Source organism: Helianthus annuus, chromosome 4 (genome assembly GCF_002127325.2).
Source record: "Helianthus annuus cultivar XRQ/B chromosome 4, HanXRQr2.0-SUNRISE, whole genome shotgun sequence".
Classification (NCBI taxonomy): domain Eukaryota; kingdom Viridiplantae; phylum Streptophyta; class Magnoliopsida; order Asterales; family Asteraceae; genus Helianthus; species Helianthus annuus.
In genome coordinates, this window is record NC_035436.2 from 143848294 (window position 1) to 143860279 (window position 11986).

General features: G+C 41.9%; 1 long non-coding RNA gene and 1 other non-coding gene across 2 annotated transcripts; one reads left to right on the forward strand and one right to left on the reverse strand.

Moving 5' to 3' along the window:
• The first annotated feature begins 2048 nt into the window (after nt 1–2048).
• On the forward strand, nt 2049–2150 carry LOC118491842. The gene has a single exon (XR_004892287.1). It is a non-coding gene; the product is annotated as a small nucleolar RNA R71 (small nucleolar RNA).
• A 4048-nt stretch (nt 2151–6198) lies between these two features.
• Nucleotides 6199–6999, reverse strand: LOC110934884. The gene is made up of 2 exons (XR_002588704.2): nt 6435–6999; nt 6199–6278 (listed from the first exon to the last, which is right to left on the reverse strand). It is a non-coding gene; the product is annotated as an uncharacterized LOC110934884 (long non-coding RNA).
• Nucleotides 7000–11986: the final 4987 nt, after the last annotated feature.

Here is an 11986-nt window from a genome sequence, read left to right on the forward strand (position 1 = left end):
AATTTTATGTTACTGGCATCCTGGACACGGCCCCGTGGTGACCGGGCACGGCCCCGTGTTCAGGTGCCAGTGACAAAAATTAAAGAAAAGAAACAGAAGCCTGGACACGGGGGCTTGTTCAGCGAACACGGCCCGTGTCCAGTTACCTGAACTGGGCGATTTTTTGCAGAGTCTGCAACAAGGGGCCGTGTTGGGCGGACACGGCCCGTGCTGAGCTTACTGTAATGAAGAAATTGTCGTCGGATGGTCCTGTTTTCGTGCATGGGGCAATGTTTCTCGTTTCCCTTGTTGTCCTTCACCATCCCGAGTGTGTTTTATTCATGCAAATTAAAATTAAACTAAAAGATTAAACTAAACTAAGGATAGTTCCGCGGAATGTCTCCGTAGTGCGCCACGTTTATAAGGGTCCTTGGCTAGACCCGAAGTGAGGTTATATGTTTTCCGAGCAGGATGTCTTGCATCCCATGTTGCACCGTCGGAGAGCCTCATCCAAACTCGAATCAATAACCTTCATGTAATTTACCGGGTCATCGTCCTCTATTCTCTTCCCAACCCCAAACTTCACTTCCTTGTCCCCATACTTCAAAGTGAGTGTTCCGTCATTCATGTCTACCACTGCTTGTGCGGTGGCTAGAAATGGCCTCCCTAGTATGAGGGGGACTTCGGTGTCTTCTTCCATATCTAGTATGACAAAGTCGGCCGGGTAGACGAAATTGTCGACTTTGACCAATAGATTTTCAGCGACACCTTGTGGATATTTGACGGACCTATCGGCAAGTTGTATACTCATCTTGGTAGGGCTCGTTTTTCCTAGGCCGAGTCGTTTGAAGATTGATGCGGGCATGAGGTTAATGCTAGCCCCAAGGTCGACTAGCGCATTACGAATGGGGGATTCCTCGATCGAGCAAGGAATTGTGAAGCTTCCGGGATCAATTTTCTTTTGGGGGAGTTTGTTGAGTACGAGGGCGGAGCATTCTTCGCCTAGGTTAACTAATTGCAATGATTCAATTTTCATTTTATGAGTGAGGAAGTCCCTCATGAATTTTGAGTATTTAGGCATTTGAGTTAGGACTTCGATGAAAGGAATATTAACATGCAATTGTTTTAGTAGACTCTCGAATTTTGCGAATTGCTCATTAGTGTATGGAACCGGAGGAGCCTTGGTGGGCTCTTGAAGTGGAGGAGAAACCTTCTCTTGTTGGGGCGGTGTTGCGCTCTCCTCAGGTGGTGGTGGTGGAACTTCCGCGGGACCCACGGTACGGTTTCTTAATATTATGAGATGAACTTGTGCTTTTGGGTTTGTTTCGGTATTACTTGGTAACGCGCCTTGTGGTCTCTCGGAGAAATTTTGAGCTAGTTGATTTATTTGTTTTTCAATGTTTTGTATACTAGCTTGTTGATTTCTAAAATTTGATTCCAATTGTTGAAATCGATCCGAGTTTTTCTTTTCAGTGTCGGAGATGAGGCGAGATATAGTATCTTCAAGCCTTTCTCGTCCACCTTGTTGTTGAGGGAAATTTTGTGACTCATTTCTTGGTTGTTGAAAGTTTGTTTGTTGATTTAGGTTTTGTTGGTTACTACTATTGTCGGGTTCTCTCCAGCCAAGGTTAGGGTGGTTACGCCATCCTTGGTTGTAGGTACCCGTTGGAGGACCCGACGGCCAAGGTCTATTATCAATGTAGTTTACCGATTCTGGTTGATCATTTGTTTCTTTCATACAACTCCAATTTTCATGTGGCCCACCACACCCTTCACAAGCCATAACCGAGACCGTTTTTGTCATTTCTAACTTTTTAATTTTTGAAGAAAGGGTCTCGATTTCGGCTTGTAAAGAAGTGCTTTCATCAACCTTATGGGCGCCCGGGGCAATAGATTTATTGCCTCGGGGAGTGTGCCATTGAAAATTGGTTTGAGCAATTTCCTCGATTTGATTGTATATTTCATGCGTGTGGCGATTACCTAAAAGTCACCCGGAGCTAGAGTAAAGTGTTTGTCTCTTGTGTGGCAACAACCCATTATAGAAAGTTGATACTTGTTGCCATACCGCAAAACCGTGATGGGGACACTTTCGCAATAGCTCCTTGAACCTTTCCCATGTTTCATATAAGGATTCACCCTCCTTTTGTGAGTATGTATTAATTTCAGTCATTAAATAGCCGTTTTAGCGGGAGGGAAATACTTATATAGAAATTTTTGGGCTAGTTCATCCCAGGTGTTTACCGAACCAACTGGGAGGGCGTTGAGCCAAGCTTTTGCTCGGTCTTTTAGTGAAAATGGGAACATTCGAAGGCGGATGGCGTCATTTGATGCTCCATTAATCCGAAAGGTATCACATATTTCTAAGAAATTAGTAATATGTAGATGGGGATCCTCGTCCGCAAGCCCATGAAAGGTTGCGTAGTTTTGAAGCATTTGTATCAAATGTGGCCGAAGTTCGAAGTTGTTGGCTTCAACATTCGGTGCATTGATAGCGGCGCCGTGCTTAGTGAACACGGCTCGTGGTCGGAGATACAGCGATTGTTTTCCGGATCCCTAATACCGGAAAGTTGGACACGGCCCCGTGTTGCACCGACACGGCTCCGTGCTCAGCTCTCTGTAACTCGAAAAATAAAAACTGCCAGTGACACTGCTGGGCACGGCCCGTGTCCGACCAGGCACGGCCCGTGCTGAGCTCTGCAGAAGCTGAAAATTTATGAAAATACTAAAAAAATAAAAAGAAAATAAAAAAATAATTAGGCCGTTGATTCCTAACTTTCTTAAAATCCTTATGTCCCCGGCAACGGCGCCAAAAACTTGATGCGTGTGAAGTGTTTATATTTTTTAGGTATATATTTTAAGCCCTTTTACACTTTTTAGCCAAGTTTTAAATTTATAAAACACGATATTTACAAACACTAAACACACATATGGGCAAGTGCACCCATCATGGACGTAGTATAGTGTTGGTAAGATACCGAGGTCGTCCAAGGACACAAGAGCTTTTAGTACTGGTTTATCCTCAACGTCTAATCAAATCAAAATGTTAGAAAAAGGTTTTTAAACTAAGAAAAGAAAACTAAATAAATGTTGAAAAATAAAATAAAAATAAAAACAGATAGACAAGATGAATCACTTGGATCCGACTCGTATGTTAGTGTAACCTTTGATTATTTTCGCACTTTTGCACTTGTTTAAGAGATTATCTTAATTATTGTAGTAGGCCCCTCTTTTGAAGGTGACGTTACCCTCAACCCAGTAGTTTGAGTTAGCAAGGATACAATCCTAAAGGGTCGGATTATTGAAAGATAATTAATTAAGTTATTAAATCATAATGTGGTAAGCCCCTCTTTTGAAGGCGAAGTTACCCTCAGCTAAGTAGTCTGAGTCAGCAGGGATACAGTCCTAAGTAGCTGGGTTAAAGTTTTAATAGTAGTTTAACTTATGAGGGGATCAAAGAGTTTGGACCCCCGCCATCCAATACCTTTGGGTATTGAAGTTGGTCCTACTAAATTTGACCCCGGTCCTTTGCAGGATATATACACTGAACAATGGCAAGACTCTTACCAAACCGTTCCCTTAACCCCCGACCAGGTAGCCAACATACCTCCATATAGACCGTGGAGATATGAATGGTGAAAATTTTTATTTTATATAGACAGTAAAATAATGCCAAGACACCACGGACAAATGATAAGGAAGAATCACCTTCAACATAAGAAACTAGTAATTACAGTCATTAATACAAAACCAATTAAAAAGTGCAAAAGATTAAAAATAAAAAGTATTACACTAAACACTTGTCTTCACCAAGTGATGTAAAAGACTTAGGCAAACATGGCCTTTGATTGTCAAGAACTCTTACGATCAATCTTGGATCCCGAGACGACTCACACACTCTATGATGGACAATGGATGATGGTGGTGGATGATGGTGTTATGGTGGTGGTGGGTGGTGGGTGAAGTGTGAGAGAGGTGATGTGCTAAGGGATGAGTTGCAAGAGCTCCAAACACTCCTATTTATAGGCTGAACAGAAGCTCGGGCACGGCCCCGTGTCCGCTAGGCACGGCCCCGTGTCCATCCAAATCTCTCTCTTCATTAATTGCAATTCGCAATTCCAATAAATGCGCCTACAGGAAGTTGACCACGCCCCCGTGTCCGCTGGGCACGGCCCCGTGGTGGGCAGTAGAAGCTTCTATGAGTTTGTCTTTTCTGCTGCTACTTGGGCACGGCCCCGTGCTCGCTGATCACGGGGCGTGTTCAGTCTTCTGTCTTCTCGGTTTTTTTTGCTTGGGAAGATGTTGTCGGGGGGTCGGGCATGCCACTTTTGTTCCTTTTCTTGTATTTATGTTAGATTTTGCTGTCTTTTTGCTTCCTTTGTTATTTTGAGCTCATTTAATCCTGAAAACACAAAAGGAAGACAAAAGCACACTTTTTCCAACATTAGTACTAAAAAAGGGTTAGTTTTATGCCACAATTGATGTAATTTATATGTTGCATTTTGTGCACATCACTAACAGCCCTTTCCAACACTTTTCTCGGGCCAACGGGTTCCTTTTCAAGGGCACACAGTTGTGAATCCCGGTATGTTCTCTTCGAGATTCTATTATTATTGAAAGTCATAGTGGTGGATCGGCTGGTCATTTTGGGCGAGACAAAACCTTGCGTTTGGTACAAGATCATTATTATTGGCCACGTATGGGTAAAGATGTCATGCGGATCATTAATCGTTGCCGAGTATGTCATGTGGCTAAGCTCCACCACACGAACGCGGGTCTTTACACCCCGCTGCCCGTACCCACCACCCCGTGGAGTGATGTCAGTCTTGACTTTGTGTTGGGGTTGCCAAAGACGCAAAAGGGAAAGGATTCTGTCATGGTGGTCGTTGATCGATTTTCGAAAATGGCCTATTTTATTGCATGCGCTCGAACTTTTGATGCTAGCCAGGTAGCTCGATTATTTCTAGCAGAGATTGTGCGCCTACATGGCATTCCCAAATCGATCACCTTCGATCGAGATGTGAAATTTGTTGGGCATTTTTGGAGGATGTTGTGGTCTCGCTTGGGTTCTAACCTTCAGTTTAGTAGCTCTCACCACCCACAAACCTATGGTCAAACTGAAGTTGTCAACCGAAGTCTTGGTAATTTGCTTCGGAGTCTTGTAGGGAACCATCCCAAACAATGGGATCTGACATTAGCTCAAGCCGAGTTTGCCTATAACAGGTCTGTCAATCGCACCACTGGGAAGACTCCATTTGAAATTGTGTATGGCCTTAATCCTTTTACCCCACTTGATTTGCGCCTCTGCCATTTCCTACACCACATGTTGATGGAGCCCAACAAGTTGTTGATATGCAACACTTGCACCATGAAGTCCAGGACCACATTAAGAAAGCCAATCAGAAGTATGCTGATCACGCTAATCAACGGCGGAAACGCGTTGTCTTTAAAGAAGGAGATTTGGGGTGGATCCATTTACGTAACGAACGTTTTTCGGGCGGACGTTTTGGCAAACTACATCCTCGAGCAGATGGCCCTTTCAAGGTTCTTAAATAAATCAATGATAATGCTTACAAAGTTGACTTACCGGGTCATTATAATGTCTCCGCCACCTTTAACGTCGCGGATTTAGCTCCCTACGATGCGTCTGATAGTGAGAATGGCGAATGCTTTTCAGGGGGGGATGATGCAGGAGCATCAGGCTTACAACCGGGCCCGCAAACTGGTCTGGATCAAAATTGTAGTCCAACTAAAGTTATACGCACTTATCAACGCGGGATGGGGACTGGCGGTCACGGAATGTACGGCTGAAGGTTTGACTTCCTAATTCTCTGATTTTGTTTCTTATTTTTCTTTATTTAGTTTCCTTTTATTTTATTTCCTGAATTGATATAAAGAATTGCTGGAACTTTTGTATGGGGGACTTTTTTTTAATTGAAGAAAATAACTCACCGTTTTGGTGTAGCTTTTATCCTCTTATTTTGTTTTGGGCCATCTTGTGTGATCTTCCGCATTATAATGTTACATTCTAATCCCTCTAATATAATATAATAATAAACTATGTCTAATACTTGTTAAACAAATTGTGCTAATTTTAGAAGTCATGGCTCAGATAGCAAGAAAAGAGTAACTGACTGTCTGGCTTAGTTAGCATCACTTAACATTAATAGCTTAATAATTCAAGTAAAAAAATGTTCCCAGTATCAAAAAAAATAATTTTACCAGGAAGTGGTTGCGCATGTTCGTGACTTGGAGCATCAATGCTAAAATAACTCCTCAGTAGCCAATGTCTTTACTAAAGCCTGCAAATGAGAAGAATAATCTGAATGTGTTACTTCTTAGAATTCTTGAATATGAAATTTACACTTCTGGTTTGAAAATATAGCAGTTTTTCAACCATTTAAGTTGGTCGATTTGGGTTTATTTTTATTTCATATGCGCCAAATAAAAATACTTACCTAAGTGAATGGGTCAAACGGGCTAAATGTCATGTTGTATGCCCCAAACATCAACAATACATCTAAGTAACTTACATAAAATAAAAACAAAAGATCACACGGAGGTGTAAAACATTTAAAAAAGAGAGCTGCAATACAAGTAACCACTCACATTCCATAAACTTCAAGATAGCATAAGTTGGACCAATGCTAGACAAAGTTTTAGAAGTGTCAAGATTTTTAACTTCCTGTAATTAGAAAACCCCATTAGAAGTGTCGAGTCAGTGAATGAATGAACTGAAGCATTATACTTAATTCAGACTGCAAAGCGTCATCCACTTCGTGTCTACTATCAACATATGTCTTTGACATATAACTAAGCCAAAGAGTCTTGAGTATTAAGAGCACAAAGAAACTAAAAAGTAAGAAAAATCCGAATCTTAGACTTTTAGACGGACTTAGTTGCATAAAAAGTATACCCATGTGCGAGTCAACTACCCGTCCAGCTTAAATAAGGATATCATATAAGAACTTATCACTTACTCTTTCACCCAAATTACATGTACACATCCAAATTAAATAGCCTTGTTCCTGCAATTCCCCAAGTGACAATTAATGTGTAAACTTGCACGTTCATATTATCAGCAATCGCTAGATACATTATCGATTTACAAATCTTCCCCATATTAGGAAACATTGAATAAATTAGGTCAGACAAAACATTGGTCAGTGAAGTGAAGTCGACTGTAAATGAAAATGATGCAACATGCGCGAAAATAAGGTTTAACTTACAATTCTAGTACTAGATGAATCGAATTGAAGATCAGTAATGTGACGGAGCTCAGCGGCACTAAGAACGACTTGGTTCTGTTGAGTGTGAAGCCAAACCACTTGACAACTTGTTCAGCTGAGGTCACAATGCTGATCAAGTTGATAAGAGGATAAGGTGGCAGGGGTGAACCAATAATGCCTGTAACCCATTTCAGAGGATAATGTTTTGGTTCATTCTTCTCTTTCTTCAATCTCTATATAAGAGATTCATTTGTATTGTAAACTTTGTACCTCACCCAAGCTAAATATAAACTCCTAGTTACCCGTGGACGTAGGTCAGTTTAGACCGAACCACGTAAATCCTTGTGTTCTTGATTGTGGCAGATTGAGTGAGAGCAGAGTGTGTGTGGTGTGAGTTCGTGTGAGAGTGTCCGATCCTAACAACTGGTAGCAGAGCCCAGGCTCGTGTTGTTGAACCGAACAGAAACCGAACAGAAACGAAGGTGTAGAAGAAGAAGATACCTGAAGGTGCAGAAATCTGAACTAGGGTTCCGATTTGCATCAGTTTCTACTGGTTTGTTCACGTCAGCCATTTTCTGTTCGAAACCGCTGCCGCCCACACCGCCGGATTCCGTCAGAATCACGGCCACCACCATTAGAATAGCCTCCACCGCCATCAGACCCGCCTCCAACGTCATCAGAATCGTCTCCACAGCCGTCAGAACCGCCGACAGAACCGCCGGTCATCTTCCCGCCGCCAGCCGCCGCCTAGGGTTTCGAATTAGAAACCATTGTTGCCGAATATCGCATCTATGGTTTCAAAATCGAAGGTTTAGGGTTTCGATTTTGCTTGGGTTCGCTGGCTTTCAGAAGGAGAGAAGTTTTTTTTGTGGTCCCCCCCCCCCTTAAGGAAATAATTGCAATTTTACCCTCCACTGTTCACTGTTATGTCGCAACCTTACCCCCCGGCCTCAAATTTGTTGACTAATCTGTTGACTATAACTTGAAATGACTATAGACAGCCGTGTTTTTTTATTTTTGTGGAGAAGTAAAGGTTTTCAATTTGACCAGAAGGGCCCTCAACTTTAAAAGATGGGTTTAGTTCTTTTTATTTAATCATTTGGCAGTACTAGCCAAACTTTTATTTTTTTCAAAGAACTAAATTTTTTTTGGGGGCATTAGGCAGAAGGTTTAAAATTTTCAAGATCTGTTTTTTGTCCGGTTAAACCAGCAAATTTTCAGAGTATCGTTTCGTTGAAGATCGAAGAAACAGAACCGTAGACCAGTGCTTGTTTCGGTTGTTTTAGTTTGATTTTCGGTTTATTTTTCGATTTCAGTTTCGTTTAGTCGTGTTTGAGTTATCATGGCAGAAGACGGGAAGGTGCAAATCGACAAGTTTAACGGTACAGATTTTAGCTGGTGGAAGATGCAGATTGAGGCATTATTGGTTCAAAAAGATCTTGATATTGTGTTAACAGGAGTTAGACCAGAAAGGGTGGAACCAGCAGATTGGGAATCAAAAGACAGGAAAGCCAGGGCAGTTGTTACATTGGCGTTATCAAAGACTGTGGCATTCAACATCATGAAGGAAACCACAACAAGTGATATGATGTTAGCCCTATCTAACATGTACGAGAAGCCTTCGGCAGCTAATAAGGTCTTTCTGATTCGAGAGCTGGTGAATACTAGGATGAGGGAAGGCAGTTCAGTCACAGAGCACATCAACAAGTTGAATTCGATTTTGGACAGACTTGCGTCAGTGGGCATCAAATTCGAAGATGAAGTTCAAGCTTTGCTACTGTTATCTTCTTTGCCAGACAGTTGGTCCGGAACTGTTACAGCGATTTCCAGTTCATCAGGTACCAGCGGATTTACTTTTGAAGGTATTCGTGATCTTATTCTGAGCGAGGACGTCAAAAGAAGAAGTTCGAGTGGATCATCGAGTGAATTACTGAATGTTGGCAGAGGAAGGAAGAATAACAGAGATAGTCGGAGCAGGAACAGAAATAGGAGTCAGTCTAGGGCTCGAGGTGATGTAACCTGTTGGAACTGCAAAGAGGTAGGACATTTTAGGAATCAATGTCCAAATGAGAAGAAAGAAGTTAACGCTGCAGTAGCCCACCCAGATGATGATGTTTTGATCTGTAGTGTGGAGAGCAGTGTGGATTCCTGGGTTATGGATTCGGGTGCTTCATTTCATGCTACCCACAACAGTGAAGCACTGCAAAATATGAAAGAAGGTTATTTTGGTAAGGTAAGACTAGCGAACGATGAGGTTCTTGATGTGACGAGCATGGGTGACTTAGATCTGAAGACTCCAGTCGGTTCATGGACTTTGAAGGATGTCCGGGTAATTCCAAGTCTGAAGAAACAGTTGATTTCAGTTGGGCAGTTGGATGAACAGGGGCACGAGGTTAAGTTCAGGAACGGGCAGTGGAAGGTTCTAAAGGGAAATCTAGTCGTAGCTCGAGGAAAGAAACAGGGTTCGCTGTATATGGTCAGTTTACCATCTAAGGGAGTAACCGTCCCAGTTCAGAAGAAGACCAAGATCCGGTTCACAGAATCTCGTGGGCAGAAGAAGGTTTGTTTTGCAGGAGACAAACCCAGAGCCACAGGTCAGATTCAGGTTGAATGTGCTAGGAAAGGTTCAGAGAAACCAGTCAAGCGTATTCGTGGCAGTGGGAGCACAGGTAGTGCTTCAGTCAGAACTCCCAGACGACAGTGGGTTTAGAGAACCAGTATTCTAGTGGTAAAAGTCTCTCCAGTGAATTACCTGCTTTATTCGGAGAGTGTTAGTTCTCAGGTTTTCTCAGAATACGGCAGTTAGTGTCAGTGGGAGCCCGTAGAGACAGAGAACGGGTCAGGGGCAGATTTAGCCATGACTGATGAGTTGAGGCTCAATGGGAGCTTCAACGGGCCTTCAAGTTAATTGAAGAAAAGGCCGGGGTAACTAGGAAGGAGCTAAGAGCTAAAGTTTTTACAGAGATACAGATGCACAGTTGAAGCACAGGTGAAGATTATCCCGTGGCTTCAAGTGGGAGATTGTTGAGTGTGAAGTCAAACCACTTGACAACTTGTTCAGCTGAGGTCACAATGCTGATCAAGTTGATAAGAGGATAAGGTGGCAGGGGTGAACCAATAATGCCTGTAACCCATTTCAGAGGATAATGTTTTGGTTCATTCTTCTCTTTCTTCAATCTCTATATAAGAGATTCATTTGTATTGTAAACTTTGTACCTCACCCAAGCTAAATATAAACTCCTAGTTACCCGTGGACGTAGGTCAGTTTAGACCGAACCACGTAAATCCTTGTGTTCTTGATTATGGCAGATTGAGTGAGAGCAGAGTGTGTGTGGTGTGAGTTCGTGTCACACCCCGAATTTCCACGTGTCACCGGTGGGCCCAATGGGGGATTATCGTGACGTCATGGTTGGCAACGTAATAGTCAAACAACACAATATTTAACATGCACAGCGGAAGCAATTGAAAATATAATACAACCGAATTTATTATTGTAATATCAATTGTCACAATATTCAGAAGTTTATCCACAGAAGGATCGAACATAAAATGGAAACAATAGTTCAACAGACTTTTAGGCATCTTAAGCTTGCGAGACTTCGGTTGATGCTAAGGAGAAATATCCAGCAAATTTCGTATAGTACCTGCATTTAACCTTTTTGGAAAATACGTCAGTTTACACTGGTAAATACAATTAACCGACTCATTTTGAAAATGGTTTAAGAAAATTGATTTGGATGCACGTGGCACAAAATATCTTTTATAATTTGATTAATATGCACAGAGGCAAAATTAACCTTTTATAACTTGGGAGAATTATTTAAATATATAATCATGTGAACGAATTACATGTTCCTTGTGCGTTCAGTAGCCCGGATCTTGTCCGGGTTAAAGATCAATAGACACACCACAATATTGAGTTATACACTGACAGGTGTACGCCTACACCCCGTGCTCAGGTCATGGCCATTTCGTAAAATGATGCCAGGGATATCCGGGACATGGTCATTAACCCCCCCAAAGGCTTTAAGTAACAAGACTGCTTAAACGAGCCGATCAAATTTATTCAACTACCCACCTAAGCGATGGAGAATTTGATGCCCGATCAAGCGGTATGCTATATACCGTAACCCAAGCCCGTATAACGGAAAATAAGTTAAAAGTATTTACCTGAGCTAAATATAAATTTAATCCCAGCCGTATATCAAATCAGCAAGTACAGATAGCTTTTACTGGGCTCCTAATCTGGAACGGAGGTTTATAATAACCTATTAGAATCCTAGCGGGTCTTTAATTAAGCTTGAGCTTAGACCGGCTAGTTTCAAAGATACGGTTCGTACGCACGATTAAGCGAAGACCGGATAGAATGTGATTTAGACCCGACAAGTTCAGAGACTTTTTTAATATGGGAATTTCATACGCATTCTGGATTTTGAGATAAAACCGTTAAGGTTTGACCCGTTTCGGCTAATTTATGTAAACTTGTTACATAAACCGAACCATACGCGTAATAAGCGTGACGGGTATTCCTGAGAGCTATATACAGGTTTCCTAAGTTAATTATGCCTCAAATATGTTGTGACATCAGTAAGATGCCTTTCATTATGCCCGAAACGTGTTTAAACACAAACTAGGCCCCGTAGGGGTAGTTTGGTCATTTAAAAGTTTATAAAAGAGTTTACGTGACAACCTGAGTCACAGGTCCGATGTAATCAGCAAATATACTCAATTTGCTAAGTTATATCAGTAGGTTAAAGCATGTATGTGAAATTTATCATTTT